This window comes from Neomonachus schauinslandi, chromosome 7, assembly GCF_002201575.2.
Source record: "Neomonachus schauinslandi chromosome 7, ASM220157v2, whole genome shotgun sequence".
NCBI classification, from domain to species: Eukaryota; Metazoa; Chordata; class Mammalia; order Carnivora; family Phocidae; genus Neomonachus; species Neomonachus schauinslandi.
Window position 1 is genome coordinate 127568540 of NC_058409.1, and position 9131 is coordinate 127577670.

Below are 9131 nucleotides of genomic sequence, written 5' to 3' on the forward strand. Positions count from 1 at the left end.
GGACAGTTGGGAAAATAGTACAAAACTGAATATTTGGTGTTGATATTCATGAGTTCTAAATAGAGTCTGTATTATTAACCACTATGTAAAAGTGGGCAGCTACTCCTCCACATTCATAAATGAGAATCTAAAATTGTATTCTACCTCTGAATGACCTCACATTAAACTTAACACTGTATTTTGGGGATAACAGTTTCCTTTCTCATTTCAAAAAAATTCATAATCCAGCAATGAACCAGAAGAATAGGCATCATTTTGGCTTAAAAGTGAATTTCTGTTTATCCTCTCCCTGTCTACTCGTATCTTCTGATACAAGTTTTTCCACCCCATAATTCATCCTGAGAGTTAGCTGACCAGGGTAGCCAGGAAGACTACTCAAATCAAAGAGATATGTGGTCCCGATGGAGACAATACTTCTCTCTGAACCTTATATCATACTCAGTTGATTCAAAAAATGGTAGTTTAAGGGAGATGTTTTTTCCTAGGCCCAATTCATCAAATATATTAGAAAACTTTTCACACTAAAAAACTGTGTGTAGCAATAAATCACTCAATAGTATCTGTAAGAGAGGAAAAGAAAAGCTACTTTAATTGCTTCAGCAGTTAAATCAGTCAAGAAGGACATACCAATTCAGGAATTTTGACAGTCAAATCTTATTTATGAACCATCTGCTAAGTTCGCCATCAAGTTTATCATTAATGCTATATATGAAAGCACTTTATTGGATGTTAACAGCAAATGTTAACATACACTAAAATTAGTAAAAATGTGGGCCCAGGATCAAACAGTATTATGTGTCTAGTGTTGAAGGAAGTATGGTATTTCATTTAAAAGAAGGGATTTGAGTCTGGTTATCTGCGTTTAAATGTTAGCTCTGTAACTAACCAGGTATGTTACCTCATGCAAGTCATTTTCCTTTTCTACATCTAAATTTTTCTATCTGTAAAGGGATTTCTAACTATATATTTGTTGTGAGAAGTAAATAAGATCATCCATGTGCTGAAAATACTTAAAGTATGTTTGCTGCACAGGAATCCACAAATAAAGACTTGACATTCTTGCTATAATTTAGAGGATGAGGTGTATTTATGTTTTGATTTAAGAAAAAGGAAAAACATTTTGATACATATAACTGTGTATCTATGACTATGAGGGAGGACATGTAACTATGTACTATACTGTGATTACCAGATATTTTGTTCCTATTGTATCATGAACTGTGATACTTAAATTTGAGTTTCTCTCTTTCAAAGTGGAAAAGTTCACATATGAGGTTTAATCTCTTCTTTCTGCAGAATAGGCAGCTCTATTGTCACAACAGGGATTAAAGGCCAGATGTATGTGTTGACAGCTTGGATTCTTAAATAAACTTGCACACATGGCTTGAGTTCATGCCCTTTCATGAATTTCCTAATATTTAAAGACAAAAAACAATGGCTATTGTCCAGTTGGTAGTAATAATTAATTTCCTAATATTTAAAGACAAAAAACAATGGCTATTGTCAAGTTGGTAGTAACAATTAATTCTATAAAGTCCTAGAGTAGACTTGAAGAAGAAAAATTATAGTCGAGAAGCAGACGAATTAAAGAAGTTATGGAGATTATTTCAAAAAAAGAACACCTCTGCCTTCACTCAAGCCATTCAAACAAATTTACCCATAGGATATTTGACTAGTAATCCAAATAATTGCTTCTATTTTTGATTTCAATTTTAATAGAGACATCTTTGGTGAAACATTAACATTTCCAGAGAAGGTAGAATAAATGGAGAAATTATAGAAATTTCCAGGTACATGAGATAAATTGTTATTCTAAATTTAGGAATTAACAAGTATGCATTAAAGATTTCCTTTAAAAAAGAGTGGTAAAAAAATAATAATTCAAGATACTTTATTAAAGTTGACAACCTGTGGAGAAACTCCCCCAAAGACAAGAACATTGCAAAATATTTATCATATCTTCAAAAACTTTAGTAATACAATTGTCCTGACTCTCAAACAAAGGCAAAGAAGATATGGCTCTTGGATTCAAGTTGCTTCTAATGTGTTGGGAAGAAATAAAGAATTATAAGAACATGGGTGAGTGTTGAAAGAGAGGTGTATATAGAGAGGTATAGATACAGAGGAACATTGATGAAGGAAGAGTTTGATGGGGAATAAGAATTAATGAAGAGATGAGGTGAGGGAAAGAAGCATTTAAATTGAATTTTGAAGATGCACAAGTATTCCTCAGAACTCTTGGGAGACATGTGTTATAAGCAGAGAACAGCAGAAAAAAATATTTGGAAGTCTGCAGTGATACTTGGGGGATTATATTAGTCTGAAATGAATAGATGGTACACTCTATGGAGTGGAACGGCAGAGGTTGATAGAAAAAGAAAACATAAATATACCTTGCTTAACATTTCTTACAAAGAGACATTAGTAATCTAGTGCCACAATTTTAAACTTTTTTTCAGGGCAATGTTTTCCTCCTTCCTGATGATAAAGCCTCCCTTTAATCTCTCTAATAACTGCCCCCCACCCTCCAACTGCCTAACTGGAGCTCCGTTAATAAGACAACTTATTTAATTTTTTGAAGATAAGACTCAAAATGCAATTCTTGGGAGGCATACATATTGCTTTCAATCATTTGAAATTGTAAAGGGCTGATAGATAGTTCTTTACTGAAATAGATTTTCATAGACAAAGATATATAAAAGATGCTAGAGATGAGGACATTTCCAGCAAGGGAATGAAACAAACACTGTGAGTAAGGAAAATTAGTTAGCCTTGCTTCTTCCATTTGGTCTCTGGGCCTTATTGTGTTGCATAGTAAAGCTTAGGAGAGAATCTGGCATTTGTTTCTTTTAGTTCATTCACACAAATGCTTTTTCTGGACAATTTAAGCTAAGCCTCATTTATAAAGTTAAATGCCATCCAAAATCATGGCAGCCACTGTGGAAAACAGTCTGGAGGTTCCTCAAAAAGTTAAAAATAGAACTACCTTAAGATCCAGAAATCACACTACTGGGTATTTATCCATTTTTATTAGTTTATCAGTTCCATCCACATTAAGAACAGTAATTCAAAGGGATACATACACCCCCTATGTTTATAGCAGCATGATTTATAGTAGTCAAGATATGGAAGCAGCCCAAGTGTCCATTAAGTGATGAATGGATAAAGAAGGTGTGAGATAGATGATGGATGGATGGATGGATGGATAGATGATAGATAGATAGATAGATAGATAGATAGATAATCTAATGGAATATTATTTAGCCATAAAAAAGAATGGAATTTTACCATTTGCAACAACATAGATGGAGCTAGAGAGTATAACCCTTAGCAAAGTAAGTCAGTCAGACAAAGACAAATGCCATATGATTTCACTCATATGTGGAATTTAAGAAACAAAACAAATAAGCAAAGGGAAAAAAGTAAGAGAGAGAGTGAGATATCAAGAAACAGACTCTTAAGTATAGAGAACAAACTGATGGTAACCAGAGGGGAAATGAGTGGGGTGATGGGGATTAAGGAGTACACTTGTGGGCGCCTGGGTGGCTCAATTGGTTAAGCGACTGCCTTCGGCTCAGGTCATGATCCTGGAGTCCCAGGATCGAGTCCCGCATCGGGCTCCCCGCTCAGCAGGGAATCTGCTTCTCCCTCTGACCCTCCCCCCTCTCATGCTCTCTCTCTCTCTCTCATTCTCTCTCTCTCAAATAAAAAAAAAATCTTTAAAAAAAAAAAAAAGGAGTACAGTTGTGATGAGCACAGGGTAATGTATGGAAGTGTTGAATTAACTACCCCGTATACCTGAAACTAATATAACACTGTATGTGTTAACTAACTGAAATTAAAATGAAAACTTAAAAAACGACATGGCAGAAAGACAAACAAAATAATTTAAATTGGTGATGAACCATGAGAGACTATGGACTCTGAAAAACAAACTGAGGGTTCTAGAGGGGAGGGGGGTGGGGAGAATGGGTTAGCCTGGTGATGGGTACTAGAGAGGGCACGTACTGAACAGAGCACTGGGTCTTATACGCAAACAATGAATCATGGAACACTACATCAAAAACTAATGATGTAATGTATGGTGATTAACATAACATAATAATAATAAAAATAGTGTTTTCTTTTCAGACTCAAGTTAGCCCATGAATGCAGGAAAAATCCAAACCCACTATTACATTATTAGAACCATGAAAACACTATTCATCAAAGCTGTGGATTTTTTTATGGGGGAGGATGTGAAGACTACCCTATTATTTTTTCATGGTTGTTAACACCCATTTTATGTTATTTGTCTATCAAATGTTTAAGAAGTTTGTGCTTCCTACTCATTTGTGTAGCACTTACTGTCCAGTATCAACAATGTAAGTTACTATTTTTTTTTTCTCTGAGTAGTGTTCTAATGTGTTAGTGCTGATAGTTGTCAGCAGCAACAATAGCAGCAGAAGTTGCCATGATGTTCTAGAAACTCTTACATAGATAGAAGTGTCTGAAAGTCTCAGGGAAAGGGCTGAGGCTTCCCTCTTCAGTTACCATTTACCCAGATACGTATTTGGCAATATTTATTGGGCGTTTACTATATGTCTGGTGACTTCTCTGGGTAATGGGAATGCAAACCTGAATGAACCAGAGTTACTGTTTCAGAGACACTCACCAAAGCCCCAGCAGCAGCCCCTCCACGGAGTAAAAACACACATAGACTTGAGGTTGCTAAGGCCACTGTTCTCGATGCCTCTTTCTTGTTATTAGGGTGAGCCATTAGTTTGGGCAAGCCCTTTCACCCCCATTTCAGAGTTGATGCCTTAAAGTCAAACCCATACATATACATAACATATTTTATATAATATATAATATAAAAGTATCTTATACTTCAGAAGCCAAATGTGTATGCCATAGTGGCTGATTCTCAAATGTCTTTGTCCTGTGCAGAATTGCTCCGCACTTGCCAGGGGCCAGGCTAAGTCATCTGCCCCTGTTTGCTCTCTGTGGCTTTTGTTCTCTGAAGACTTTCCATGCAGGTTTAGAGGATGAGAATGAAAATGGTGGCCTCCCAATCTCTGGCCCTGGAGCCAAAAGTTCAGGGCCCCACTCCTCTGTGAGCCCTCAGAGAAAAGCAGTCAATCACTCCTGTCTCCCTGCTCTCTGGCCACACTCTGTGCTCACCTGGCCTGTGACCGAGCATTTCTATCTCAGGAACATGACCCCGTTTAGAGTCTCCAAACCCTGCAGTCTCCTGCGGCATGCTCTCACAGTGCTCCTCCCGGTGGAGGAAGGGGGCTCTCCCCAGTTTTGCCATTTGTTGGGCCCCTGCTTGAAGAGAAGTGGCCCGAATATGCCTCAGATCACGGTTTATGGCAACCCCAAGTTGAGAGCCCACTGCTGGGCGCACTCTTTACAGCCGGCTTCCCTGCTCCAATACCTAGAATATGTGGTTCATATATACAATGGAATATCACTCAGCCATCAGAAAGGATGAATACCCACCATTTGCATCGACATGAATGGAACTGGAGGGTTTTATGCTAAGTGAAATAAGTCAAGCAGAGAAAGACAATTATCATATGGTCTCACTCATATGTGGAATATAAGAAATAGCACAGAGGACCATAGGTGAAGGGAGGGAAAAGGGAATGGGAAGAAATCAGAGAGGGAGAAAAACCATAAGAGACTCTGGACTCCAGGAACCAAACTGAGGGTTACAGAAGGAAAGGGGGTGGGGGGACAGGGTAACTGGGTGATAGGTATTAAGGAGGGCATGTGTGGTGATGAGCACTGGGTGTTATATGCAACTAATGAATCGTTGAACACTACATCAAAAACTAATTATGTACTATATGCTGGCTAATTGAACATAATAATAATAAAAAATATTTTAAAAATGTGTATGTCATATATATAAATGTATTCAAAGGCTATGTATATGTTATACTACATGAAATAAATGGCTCCAAAAATCCATAAATGTAAGAATATAGGGGCGCCTGGGTGGCTCAGTCAGTTAAGCGTCTACCTTTGGCTCGGGTCATGATCCCAGGGTCCTGGAATTGAGCCCCACATCGGGCTCCTTGCTCAGTGGGGAGCCTGCTTCTCCCTCTCCCTCTGTCTGCTGCTTCCCCTGCTTGTACTTGCTCTCTGCCTCTCTCTCTCTCTGTCAAATAAATAAATAAAATCTTTAACAAAAAAAGTAAGAATATAATTGTTATAGTCTTTAATATAACATCTGATGTTTCTTTCAAATTTTTGAGATAATTTTAATTGCCACATGAAAATAATTTACAAAAATTATTCTATATGTTACTAAATGTCAAATATTTAAAAGAAAGTGTCTGTTTAGTTTATTAGAAGTCAGTTAAGCAAGCTCATGCTTAACCTTCTCTCAATGCTTTAATAAACTGCATTGCATAAGGGACAGAAGATTTTATCACCCAGGTAAAAGTGGAAGCCTGAAAGCTATTGAGCCCTGTAGATTTCCCAATGTATCATAATTATAGAAACACCTGTGTTAAATAACTCTGAGTTGATCCACTCTAAAAATATAGAGTGCTTAATAATCCCGTGAAGCAAACACATTGCCAACAAGCCACAGGTGTTCACCACAGGAAGCCATAAAAAATGTGATGATGAAGGATGTGATGACATTTCCCAACCCATAATATATATATCCCAAAATGAACGTATGCATGTATAATTGAGTTGGTTTTTAAAAATTGTTAATGTGGCATTTAAATTATTTTTTTAAAATGAGCAATACAATTTCCAAAATGTGCATAATATATTAGTTTATAAAATTGGATGCAAAGGGATAAAATCAAGCTAAGAATCAGAGGCTTAATTAAAAAAAACAAAAAACAAAAACTTTTACCCATGATAACACTTGAATTGCCAATGTCCTACATTGAATCTACAGTTGTATGCAGATAAGTAATTACATGAATGAATCTTCATTATAATAAAGCACAGCTTTTGAATTTTCTTAATTCAAGTAACAGCTTTCAGATAGACTATTTACTGCAATAAAAATTTATAATGTTTCACCTAAGGTTTTATTTGTTATGTTCACATAAAAAGTTATATCTATAGGGGGCCATAATCAAATTGCCCCATATTTTTTAACATGTACACTAATCTTTTAATTTAATTCCATTCAACATAAAATAATACTTAGTAAGGCATTTTGCAACCTTTATTAATGCCTCCCAGACATTGATGTTTAGCTGAACTCAACACTTGATTATCCATGGTGATGGAAGGCTACAGAAGCATGGATAATTGGAAGTAGTAGGTAATTCAGAAAACTGCTATGCAGTCAAATGCACATACACAGAAACAAACTCTTACATGTTTATTCAAATATATCCCCCCTTGACAGTCCTATAAGTAAATGATCCAAAGTGGTTGAGGAAGGAGAAGTGTCTGTCAAAGTGTGTGCAGATAATAAAATATATGTGCTACCATCTGACCAAACACAAAAAGAAGAATGTCTCTGTTTCTCCTTCTAGAACCTAACTGATAACTTTGTTTCTATGTAGGTAATTCAAACCTTTCCCTTTAGGTCAGTTCTATCTGAGATTGTCCAGTTGTAATACGAGATCATTACCAGTCTAAAGAAAAAAACGTTTGGATTAAGGTTACATTACCAGTTTGACTGGTAGATCTGACTAGTAGACAAGGGTCAGTAAATCAGAAATGGAAATAACTCCTAAATCAGACATTTTTGACATAAAATGCATTATTAAGGATATTTGTTTAACTACTTCAGAAGAAACCAAATGCCAGTGCTGCAAATAAGATAGAAATTTATTTCTCATTTGTGTTAAACATGACCTGCTAGGAGTGGCAACATGTCAGGTTTCTTTGCTCCATAAATTCAGGTAGGCATGTAGGCTTTTGTATTTTGTTGTTCCAGCATCCGCTGCCAGTCTCCTTATAAATCCATATCCACTGCTCAGCCCCCAGAGGGACAGGGAAGAGGAAATAGAAGACAAACAGTTTTCATTCAGTAAGGGAGCTCTAGAAGAAGCCAGTGTTGTATTTTCTGAAACTTAAGCCAGTGTTTTAGGGTTGGATGCAAGGCAAGCTGTGAATATAATCACCAACTTGGGGCTCATTTATTCAACCAAAACTCGGGAATTCAAAGACTAAAAGAATGAAAAGAAAAATGAATATTTGAAGATAATTATTGTCTTTTCCAGAAGAGAGAACAAGGAAGAAAGATTACCATAAATTATAATGAAAATAGCCAGGATTGTTTTCTTTTTCTTCTTTTTTTGTCTCAGAAATGGTTAAAATCAGGTAAGATTCTGAGAAAAGAAAATGAGACTAGTCCCATTGATTGTAAGAAGCTCCCCACACAAAGATTCTAAGAATATTAAAAGTTCTCATCTTCCCTGTTGAGACAGTGACCATCATTATTTCTTTTAAGCTAGGCACTATATTCTGAAAAAAAAATTTTTTTTGAATTCCATATTAAGTGGGAAGTCAGAACTTACAGGGTAGTATTCATAGTGATGTTCAGATTTTCCAGTGTTCTTCAAAATATGTCCTCTTAATTACTAGTCCCGTAAGACAGTTTATGGGAAAATTATTATTTTTTGTCAAGTAGGTTTGGGTGGGAGACATTGTGTAGTGTCTCCACTTGAGTAATTATAAGATAAATTAGAATACTAATAGATATTGCTACACATAGTAAAGAAAACTTTAAAGTTCTTTATTCCAAATAAATTTCAGAAAATTGATTTAATTCAAGCTCCTTATTTTACAAGGGAGTATAACAAACAAGAACCAAGCATTTATATACCTTAATGAGAACTAGATAAGTCAATTAACCTGCTATTGACAATTGTATTGATTTAATCCAGGGGTTAGCAAACTGGTTCATGGGCCAAACCAGGCCCACTGTGTGTTTTTACAAATAAAATGTGATGGGAAAACAGTTTCACTCATTCATTTACATATTGTCTAAGAGAGAGGTTTGCCACATTATTTAAGTATAGTCTGTTTTTTTTTTTCTTTTTTCTCCAACAGTTCCCTGTCACATATATGTCAGATACTATTCCACTTACTTTATATATGTTAATTCATATAATCATCACGACAACTGTAAATATAGTACTTCCCAGTCTGAGAAGACA